The sequence below is a fragment of the Coptis chinensis genome, chromosome 3 (genome assembly GCF_015680905.1).
Source record: "Coptis chinensis isolate HL-2020 chromosome 3, ASM1568090v1, whole genome shotgun sequence".
In the NCBI taxonomy this organism is placed as follows: domain Eukaryota; kingdom Viridiplantae; phylum Streptophyta; class Magnoliopsida; order Ranunculales; family Ranunculaceae; genus Coptis; species Coptis chinensis.
In genome coordinates, this window is record NC_141458.1 from 73,685,440 (window position 1) to 73,696,740 (window position 11,301).

At 33.7% G+C, this 11,301-nt stretch overlaps 1 long non-coding RNA gene across 7 annotated transcripts; it reads left to right on the top strand.

Annotated features, from left to right (window-relative positions):
• The first annotated feature begins 6,773 nt into the window (after positions 1-6,773).
• On the top strand, positions 6,774-10,994 carry LOC147510754 (uncharacterized). 7 transcript variants are annotated; one of them, XR_015216874.1, is made up of 9 exons: positions 6,774-6,949; positions 7,137-7,192; positions 7,300-7,362; positions 8,949-9,116; positions 9,242-9,360; positions 9,473-9,723; positions 10,170-10,280; positions 10,357-10,409; positions 10,893-10,994. It is a non-coding gene; the product is annotated as an uncharacterized LOC147510754 (long non-coding RNA). The 7 variants fall into 7 exon arrangements; XR_015216873.1 differs by having other exon boundaries at positions 7,309-7,362; XR_015216875.1 differs by lacking the exon at positions 8,949-9,116.
• The last annotated feature ends 307 nt before the right edge of the window (positions 10,995-11,301 follow it).

The window sequence follows — 11,301 nt, forward strand, 5'->3', positions numbered from 1 at the left end:
TCTCCTATTCTACACATAACTGTAGGACTACCGGGGTCCTTATGTTTTACTACGGCTTTGTTCTATAGAAAGGATGAACAACTTTATGCAAGGAAAACTTCTTTGGGGATATTTGTTTTCTTTTTTACTAGGACTTTTATGAATTTGGCATAGTAAGGCATCTATTTAATTGCACTTAGAAAAGGAATATTGATATGTAGATTTTTAAAAATATTCATGATCTCATTATATTGTGCTTCTTTTTTTATTATCTTTTAACCTAGAGGGGGATGGTGCGGGTGGAATTTTTTCGGTTACCTGCTCTTTGGTTTTCTCAGTTTTAAGTGGCTTTTCCTTATCTTTTGTTATAACAACTTCATCAGAATCAGGTATGTCAACTTTGTTATCTACTTTCTTTCCTGACCTAAGGGTAGATATCGAGTTAACTCCCTCTGTAGATGCGGATGAAGGGGTGGTTTTAACTTGATAAACATTTCTACCTTTTGGGTTTTGTTCAGGTTAGCTTGGTAAGGTTCCTTTGGGTCTCTCGGCTAGACTAGCTAGTATCTGATTGAATTGTTGGCTTATCTGTTGAGTCATAACATCAAATTTTTATTCAATCGTTTTGAATTCATTCTCGGTCTTTGTGGCTAAAGCTTTCATGGTTTCATCTATGACATTAGTTTGGTAATTAGCAATGGGATGGCTAATTCTCTATTCATATCTTGTTGTTGTTGTTGTGGGTAATACTATGGAGAAGGTACTACTGTGCCTCTATTATTCATGTATTGTTGCCTATTGTTCCCTTGATTACCTTGAAAACCATATTGATTCTGCCGTGGAGACATGTTTTGTCTCCATGAATTGTTTGAGTTATTTCTAAGATCTGGGTTATTGTTGTTGTTGTTACTAAAATTATTTTGATAATCCTGTCTTTTGAATGTATTAAAAGCACAAACATCATCAATACATTGAGCAACAAACATAGAGCAAACTAAGGTGTCATGATCTGTAGTAAGGCAATTTTCACAAAATTGATTGACACTCATTGCTTGTTGAGGTTGATTATTCCTTGGAGGGTTTAAAGTGAGGGTTTAAAGTGAATGAATCAAATTTCTTGTTTAAGTTTTCGATTCCTATGGTTAAACTAACTAGTGCAGCTTTTAATTCTTGATCAATATCGTTTCTAACCTCATACATACCTGGTTTATTAAAACTCATCCCCCCAATCTACCCGTGCCATGTCCTCATGGTCACTACTATTGGCCCAATCCTTAGAACTCTCAGAAAAGTTTTGCAAAAAAGTGTAGGCTTCATCAGGAGTAAGACTTGTAAATCTTCCTCCATTCATTGATTCAATTAACTGACGGTTCATAGGTGAAAGACCTTGTATAAAGTAATGTACTATATTAAGTATGTCAAAACCATGATGTGGACAACAGACAAGTAAATCATTAAATCTACCCCATGTTGTATGAAACTCTTCATTAGGTTTTCCTTTGAAGGTTGAAATAGCCAATTGTATGGCTTCAGTTTTACGTAAAGGGTAATATTGTTTTATAAACTTTTATGATAGTTGCTCCCAAGTAGTTATAGAATTAGAGGGTAGGGATCTATACCAAAGTAGTGCGGCATCTTCAAAAGTCAAGGGGAACAACCTTAATCTAGTTTCTTTAGGGGAAAGATGAGGTGCTTTAAAAGTACTTAATATGCTCAAGAACTTACTCAGATGATTATATGGTTCTTCATTTGTTTTTCCATAATATCTTGGCAACATATTAAGAATGGTGGGCTTAATCTCATAGTTATTGTTATTGTCGGGCATCACTATGCAGTTCGATGGTTGAACTGTGATAGGTTGAAACAAGTTGCTAAGAGTTCTTTGATCAGCCATGGCAGCTAATGGTACTCTCTCTGGTATATCTTCTAAGTCTACTAGTGGTATATCTTCTGAGTTGGATGGTGTGGTCTCCTCCAAAACTAGAATTGGAAGATTGTTACAAGAATTAGCTCTTCTGATTAAATGTTTACGAGGTGAATCACGAAACCAAGTTTTCATACATTAAACAATTAAGCTATATAAACTAAATGAATATGCACTTAATTAACTAAATTATATTATTAAACTATATGAGACTAACTATTAATGCTAATTATAAAACCGCTAACAGGTGATTCACGGTGGAAGAGAAGTACTTACTGTTATAGCAAACAAAACAAGTCCAAAACTTTGGAAAGTTTTACATCAGCTATCTAATACGTCCAGGATGTAGCCTACAAAATTTTAGAGCAATAAGAGCTTGCTATGTTCCTCTTTTGTACTGTTTAATCCTGCAGAGTCCAATGAAGAAGTTTTTTGCACACACTATAAACAATTGATTGAACAAATAAGTAAAAGATCACTAAAAATCACGAGATTTTTACTGGAGTCTCCTGACGTATCAGGGATGATCATGTAAAAAGTTTAGATTATTTGGAGTTTTACATATCCTTCTTCTTGACTGTTCTTCCAGAGACCTTGGTCCTAAAAAACTGCAGCAACACACTGAAAACAAACAACTATTTAAATAGTCAAAACAGGTCAAACAATATCCAAATTTTTACTGGAAGCTCTTGACAAATCGACGTTCCTCCCGTAAAAAAATTAGAATTTTTCATAATGTACAAATAACTCTGCTCGACTGTTTTTACAGATGCTTGCATCCTGAAAATTGAAAATGGGGTACTACAAAGACGATGTTAGTTACCTAGGTAAGAGAATTCGAAAAAATTCCAATAAATTACCGATACTGTACAGATCAACTCTGTAAAGTTTCAGAATTTTTTAAAATTTATAAATATGTTTTCTGTACTGTTCTTTTATATTAAACAAATACTAAACTTTATGAAAATACTTTCTACTATGCAAATCTAATTGAATTATGCTAAATTAATCTAATTATGCTAAATATGCAATTTAAACAATATGAATTCCTAAATTAAAGTAATCTAAATTAAATATTCTATCACTTAATCAATTTAGAGCGGGAAGCGGCGCCATTGAAAAAACATCTAACACGTATTTATTTTTATGTCGTTGTTTGTGTTACGTATCTTTACAAATCTTACTTAGCCTATTAAATATTGATTAGTATAGTAGCTAGCAAAATATCAATCCTACTCTAAATAACTAGTTGATGATAATAGAAATTTCTAATCTAAGTTACTATAATGGATGCAAGTAAAAGATGTGGCTAAGTAATGATGAATATATAGATGATTTGATTAAGATGTAAACTATACATAAACTAAACTAAATTAAATATATGAATATGAATCAAGAGAGAGAATATCTTGGGAGAGATGAATCCACCAAAATTATAGAATTAGTTTAATAAATCTACCTATCATGTTTAATATAAATTACCAATAAAAACTCATCATACCTACAAACCTTATGCTCATAACCATGATGCTAATATGTGGCTTTCAACGTGCTTTCTATCTTACCACCAAGTACTTTTTCAATCTTTAATGATATCTTTTATCTAACCAAATTGTGCTTTAAGTGGCATTCAATATACAACTCTAGGTGCCATGGAAAATCCACATATAGCATTAACCATACAACTAATTAAGGTGCCATAAAGAATCCAATCATCACACTATAACACTAAAAACTAGAAGAAAAGAATCTAGGATTTGTGGTATTTGGCTCTACACAATCATGAATTACCCTAAGACCTCCTAACCTCCACAGGAGCATTAGATCAATGGATGAATAAGAAGACACTCAATGAGGGATTTAAGCTAAAACATGATAGAAGAATAACTAAACTAAAACATAAGAAAAATGCTTCATCTCCCCTCCCAAGAGAAGGGAGTTTAGCTCTTCATACTATGCTATGAACACAATATGAAAATGAATAATCTTTATATATATTAATGGTGAAAAGTTTTGAACTTTCTTCTCTCTTAATTCTAGATCTAAGATGCAAACACAAAATTTCCTAGATGATGTAAACTGAGGTTTTTGTGTCTTATATATTAGCTTACATGCTCGTCTAGATAGAGATTCGAATCCTATATTTATTTGGTGTCAAACTCTCTGTAATCTTTCTAGAAGCAATCCTAGAAAAGTTAGATTCGTTTGCACAAAAGTGAGACATGGCCCACTTTTCCCTGCAGGCTATTTTGCATGCTACAGCTTCTGACAACTTTCAGTTTCCTAATTCTTGTGAAACTCTGACTTCTTTTCCATGTTGATCTCCTCTTCCTATGAAGTCAAAATTAAGGCTTTGAGATCAAATTTAAGACTCTTCTAACTCAATTATTATCCTCTTTTAGAGTCACATTAGGCTTGACACTTATGGAGACAAATATGATGTTTTTGCCCTAGGCCTTTAGCTGTAATTTTCAGTGACTCATTTTTTACTTGTTTGACTTCTTTTCCCTCCATATTTCATGTTTAGATTCTTTGACCTACAAAAACTCAAATTGTATCATATTAGAATTTTTAAATAAAAAATGGAGACTAACATACACATAATTAAATCATTACTTTTGAGCACTTATCATTAAAGGGTAAATATGTTTCCACACGAGTCCCAATTAAATGGAGGATCTATATTGACTACAGACGTTTAAATGCCATGACACGAAAGGATCATTTTCCTTTACCCTTTATCGACCAGATGCTCGAACGTCTAGCTGGTAATGCTTATTATTGTTTTTTAGATGGCTACTCTGGCTATATTCAGATTATTATCGATATTGATGACCAAGAAAAGACTACCTTCATATGTCCTTTTGGAACATATGCCTATAAACGAATGTCTTTTGGCCTTTGTAACGCTCCTAGTACCTTCTAGCGGTGTATGCTTCATATATTTAGTGACATGGTAGAGTGTTTCATAGAAGTTTTCATGGATAATTTTTCTATCTATGGAGACTCTTTCACTGACTGCCTGTCTAACCTGTCTAAGGTTTTGACACAGTGTGAAGAGAAGAGTCTGGTTTTAAATTGCGAAAAATGTCATTTTATGGTTAAAAAAGGAATAGTGCTAGGGCATATTGTATCTAGTGATGGCATCGAAGTAGATAAGGCCAAATTAGATAAGATAGCATCTTTACCTATACCACGGATCCGTGACATTAAAGCCTTTCTAGGTTATGCAGGTTTTTATAGGCGTTTTATTAAGGACTTTTCAAAAATAGTTAGGCCTTTAACTAATCTGCTTTTAAAGGATGCCATCTTTGATTTCAATTATAACTGCAAACAGGCTTTTGAAACTTTAAAAGCCACTTTAACATCTGCCCCGATCATACAACCTCCTGATTGGTCTAAACCTTTCGAACTCATGTGTGATGCTAGTGATTATGCTGTTGGTGATATGTTGAGACAAAAACTAGATAATAAGTCTACTATTATTTATTATGCTAGTAAAACTTTAAACGATGCTCAAAGAAATTATACAACTACGGAAAAATAATTTTTAGCTGTCGTTTATGATTTAGATAAGTTTCGTCCTTATTTGGTTAGTACTAAGACTTTAGTTTACACGGACCATGCATCCTTTAGGTACCTTCTCGCAAAGAAGGATGTTAAACAGAGATTGATCCGATGGATTCTTCTCCTGCAAGATTTCACCTTAGAAATTAAGGACAAAAGAGGGGTCGAAAATGTAGTTGTCGACCACTTATCTAGACTAACAAATGACGATAATAGTGATTCTGAGTCCATACCTGACTCTTTTCCTAATGAGCATCTGTATGCTATTTTTTACGCACCATGGTATGCTGACATTGTGAATTATTTAGCTTCTGCTATTATTCCTGATGTTTGGTCAAGAAATGAACGTAAGAAGTTCTTGGCCAGAGTTAAGCTATACTACTGGGATGAGCCCTATCTTTTTAAGTATTGTGCGGATCAGATTATTCGTCATTATATTCTCCAGTAGGAGTATAATGAGGTTTTATCTTTCTTCCATGACAAAGAGTGTGGTGGCCATTTTAGTGGTATAAAAACAGCTGCTAAAGTTCTTCAATGTGGGTTTTATTGGCCTACCCTTTTTAAAAATGCCCAAGTCCATTGCAAGACGTGTGTTTGTTGCCAACAACTTGGACGAATCACTAAACATAATATGATGCCATTAAATCCCATCATGGTAGTAGAAATTGTTGATGTATGGGGCATTGATTTCATGGGTCATTTTCCTGTTTCCCACAGTTTTATTTATAATCTTGTTGCCGTGGACTACGTGTCTAAATGGATAGAGGCCATGGCTTGCCGTAGCAATGACCATAAGACAGTTGTGTTTTTTTGTTAAGGAATACATATTATGTCAATTTGGCATTCCTAAAGCCATCATTAGTGATGGCGGAACACATTTTTACAACTAAGTTGTTGTTTCTCTAGTTAAAAAGTACGGAGTTACTCATAAGGTGGCAACTCCCACTATACCATTTGGGTGAATTGGCCACAATTAGGAGTTATCATTAGTAACACTTCTTCATCCGTTAGAAAGTTTAATCACATCTATTATCCGTTAGGCATACTATTAACCGTTGGTTAAATAGTTGAATTATTCAGTAACATTTATGTAGATATTTAGTGACGGTTAGTAATATGTTAGAAACTAAGAAAAATCATAAAAATAATAAAATCACATGGGAGAAAAAGAAAGATAAACTCAAGCGGGAGTTTTTCACTTCTCGCCGCTCATCTAAAAAAGAGAAAACGAAGGAAAAAGCCTGAAAGGGTAAAACGAGAAAACTGTGAGCTTGGACGAGTAGTCTTTGCCTTCCGCCCGTGCCGTAGAGTTCATCCTCTCCATTTCTTCTTTCTTGTTCTTCATCTCATCTTCCTCTTTCTACAAATAATTATTTAGGGTTTTGATTCTAATTTTGGTTTTGTATAGTTAGGGTTTCGAGATTTCATTTTTAGGCGAAATTGTTCGATCTACTGAACAGAGGATTCCCTTTAACAGAGGTAAGTAATTGTCGGTCATGGTCTGGGTTTTCCTTTTCTGCTGAACATGTTTAAGTTTTGTTGATTGTTGTTTATTATGTTGATTTTATAGAATCCAGTACAAGATTGTTTTTAAAATGAGAAAAAAATGACATTTTTATGAAATTTCGTTAAAGATTGATTTTTTTTTTTATCTCTGTTTGTCAAGGTTCCAATTCAGATATCACACAAACTTGATAAATTTTCCAGTTCTCTGTTCAGAAGGTACCAATTTCTCTTATTGGTTGTTACTAATGCTTTGGTTTTGAACCAAATTGCTTACTTTTAATCATTATCTATCAAATTCATGATTTGGGGTTCAATATTTTAAGTTTTTGAAGGTGCTTGATGTCGTAGCTGTTGTCGCTTCTTACTGAGTGTTCGATCTGCTCAAGGTAACAACTAATTAATGTAGTGTTTTTAGTGTAACAAGTTTGTGACATTAAGGTTTTAGCTTATGGTGGTTAGACTTTGGATTATTATGTAAAAGATTGTATGTTTATAGCTTCATATATGGTGTTCTCAAGTTCAGTTTCTTGTTAGGTTTTGTAGTCAATGAGGTTTTTCTTTTTACTTCTTTTAAATAGTATTGGAATAGATAATAGAAGTGAAAAAAATATTCTTGTAGTTTAATGTAATGCAATGTCTTGGACTAGAGCATTGGATTCACATTAAAAAATCAAATCCTTGTTAGCAACTAGTAATTGCTTGTGCCTTAACCATAACTTCAAGCTTCAGTTAGTGTTAACGGCTTACTTGCATCCAGATTTGTGAGTGTTGTCTGATTTTGACACTCATAAACTTACTAGGTATCTCTTATTGTTGTTTCATTTTTTCTTTTCTTTCCTGTTTGTGATAGAACAATATTGTGGAATTTGTAGCATACTATAATGATATCACAATCATCCTCAATAAATGTTATAATCTAGAATTCACTTAAAGGTATTTTTGGAAAATTAATTTAGTAGTGTTTCAGTTATTCAATTGTACACGTTGCATACACGAGTAGAGTTTTTGGTTAATTTATTTATGTCAAAGCTAAAAAGGTTAAGCTTTATGCGAGTAAATATATATATATATACTGAAGATTTAAAAAAGTGTCGATTTTATTGACAATAAGTATGCAACTAGTTGTATATACATTAGTATAATTGGGTTATTATATGGATTAGTTATGGTTCACTAGAATCATTATATATATAGGCAACATGAAATGGGTAGCCACCAGAGAACATGTGCATGGACCATGGGCAAAATTAATAAGTTTGGAATATCTTACACCTCATGCTTGTAGTTGGAATTAGGTGTTGGACTTAAAAGAGTAACCCATTGGTTACATACTTACCTAAGAGGGTATCTCTCTTTATTGAACCTCACGCTGGTGGAAGCAGATGATGGGTTGCCACTCTTATTGAAGGGGGAGAAGGAGGCTTGAAAAAAGGGGGGGACAGGCAGCAAGAAAGAAGGGGAGAGGAAAGTTGAATGAACCACATATCCAAATGGGAACTTCTAATTCTCCGTATTCTAATTTTAATTGGTTTTGTTTGCTACTGCGGTCAGTTGAATTTCAATTTTATTTGCATATGAATATTGGATTCTAGCTCTTTAATTGCTTATTCTTTGTGAGATTGATTTCTAGTTCGTGGTAAACACCTCTTACGTATAAGAATTGAAATCTATGGCTATGGAATTGCTATAATTTCTTGTATTGCTAATCCTTAGGATAAAATTGGGTATTTCTTTATGTTTTTGGTTTGTGGGTTGCTTGATGTGATGGGGTGATGTTGGGCTTACTTAATTTGTTGGCGAAGTTGAAGGTGTTTTGGTGCTTTGTGTTGCATCCCTTTATGGTTTGATAAGATTGTGATTAATGGTAGTACTCACTTAGTTCAATTGAATAAATTAGGGACTGCATTATGTATAATTGGATCCAATTGTTGCTGGTGATCTATGCTTATGACATTGCTCTTGAATATAACAGTGAATATTATCAATGAACCCACTACTCTTATTCTCTCCTAGCCTCGGAAAAGAGGGGATGAGACATTTTGGATTCTGCCAACCTCAGTATCTCTTGGGAGTATGATTCTATATTACGAGTTGTGTCTCCTGGTAGTTCTTTGCTATTCTAAGTATTTTATTCCTAAAGGTAATTTTTAAAGTAAATCCTAGTTTCTTTTTTGGTTTCTGTATGTCATTCTGCTACAAGGAAGTACAGTCATGCTAGAAAAGTAGTTGAGATCATGTCTTGTATGCTGAACAATAATTTTATAGGTATCTAATTCCAGCTGACTAGACAGTGGGTCAATTTGTCTTTGTCATCCACAAAAGAATCAAGCTGAGTGCTGAAAAGGCAATCTTCATATTTGTAGACAATGTCCTCCCTACTGCAGGTAGTTTTCTTCTGAAGTTTTTTTAGATTCAATAATTGGTAGGCTCGTTTCTATTCTTTTAGAATACAAAGTTCTTTTAAATGACAGAGGTGTTTGTATGTGTTTGTTTCAGGAGCTTTAATGTCTGCAATATATGATGAGAAAAATGGTTAAGATGGAGTCTCCCAAGATTTGCCTGACAAGTGTCCGGCCTCTTCACATCCGCGAAGGCGGTGGCATTGCTACATCTTTTTCTTCAACAAAATGTAAGACCTATACTACTAAATCAGCTCGTGGCCTTGAGGTTGAGAAGGAAAGGACCCTCAAAGGAGTTGGTAAAAGGTTTTCAAAAGCTTGTGTTTTGCTGGTTTCTAAAGTTTGAAGGCAAGGATATCTATTTAGTTTTAATGCTCATATATGATTCACTTGGTTCTTATAATCATTGCCTATTGAGACCATAGGTTTAAGTGGCTAGAAAAAAAGTTGTCTCTTCGGTATTCGTCAATCTATAATATTTGGGCTCAAGTTAATCATAGTTAGAGTCAGAATCCGGTCGGGATGGCTTGCACAAAAAAGTTAGTTTTTCCAATCTATTTTCAAATAGACCAGTTTCATTGCATTTGAACATCTGTGTAAGGAGTTCTGATTCCTAGACGACGGGTTATTTACACTGAATTTTTCTGCTCATTTTCCTTTCATTTCTTGTGAATTATGTTATATATTTAGACTATGTTAATTACTAGTTTTCCTTATGTTCTTCTCTTAACTTATCAACAATAGGAGCATAAAAAGCTAATACCTAAAAAGTAAGCTTGAGATAAACTGTTCAGGGTATAACATACAATTGGTGAGTGTATTTTGAGTGTACAATGGTTAAACTTCTGAATGTGACTCAAGAAGTTGTTAAAGCAGAGCTGCATGCAATAAAGCCTGCATTACAGGTCAGTCATTGCTGTAATGTAATGATTCCACTTCATTGTCAAGTGTAGACATCACTAAAGAATCATTGAATTGCAGGACGATGAAGGTTTGATCCAGAAAAAAGCATAACTCTTTCGTACATCCTCATGGTAGTAATATTTCTCTTTTCATCTCTAAATCCCCTCACACACACATTTAGAGAAAAGACACGCACCTACCCAAACAATAGCATCAACTGTAAGTAGAGGGAGTTTGTCCCTTTAATAGAGCTTATAGTTAAACTTGATTCTATCCATCCATCCATCCATCCGTTTTGAGTGTGGTTTATGAGCCCCTCATATAAAGTGTTACTTCATTCAGGTATAAACAGAGGTTTCCTCTTAATAGAGTAACATCGGCATCAATTAGAGATGTTACAGACATACACACTATCACTCAGATGTTAAATAGTATATCCAAATTAAGTACAAGCAATGATTGCTACCAAGGCTTACAGATTATGTAATGCTTGTAGAGTTAATGTACAAATTAACACCTAATTCTTTTGTAACCTTATGCACAAATATATATTAGGTTCCCTAACTACTTTTCTTACACTAATGACTATACTAACTTGCTTTTTCTCGAAACAGATTGTGGAGTTGGCCAACATAGAGACATATATCACCAAAGAAACAGATGACATTCGAATTGAGTTTATCGACTTCATCCAAGGATTTTTCCCTTTATAAAGGTATTTCTGGGACATCAATTTGTATAGTTTTATATTTCAATTTTAGCCTTAGTTAGTGACGATACACTTGATTTAATGTGCGTTTCAATTTTAGACTTAGTGACTATATTTTTTCTTTCGTCAAAATATCATCAATATGAAGTGATTCATGACACTCTCTCCAACATATATGCATGTAACCTTTGGCTACACTAGCAAGCCATAGTAATTATGCCTAATGTGATGACTGACCCTTATTTAAGAAATGGCTCTTATACACCTCATAGGTTGTGTTAGTAGTACATATACATTTTTAGTTTTATTTTTAA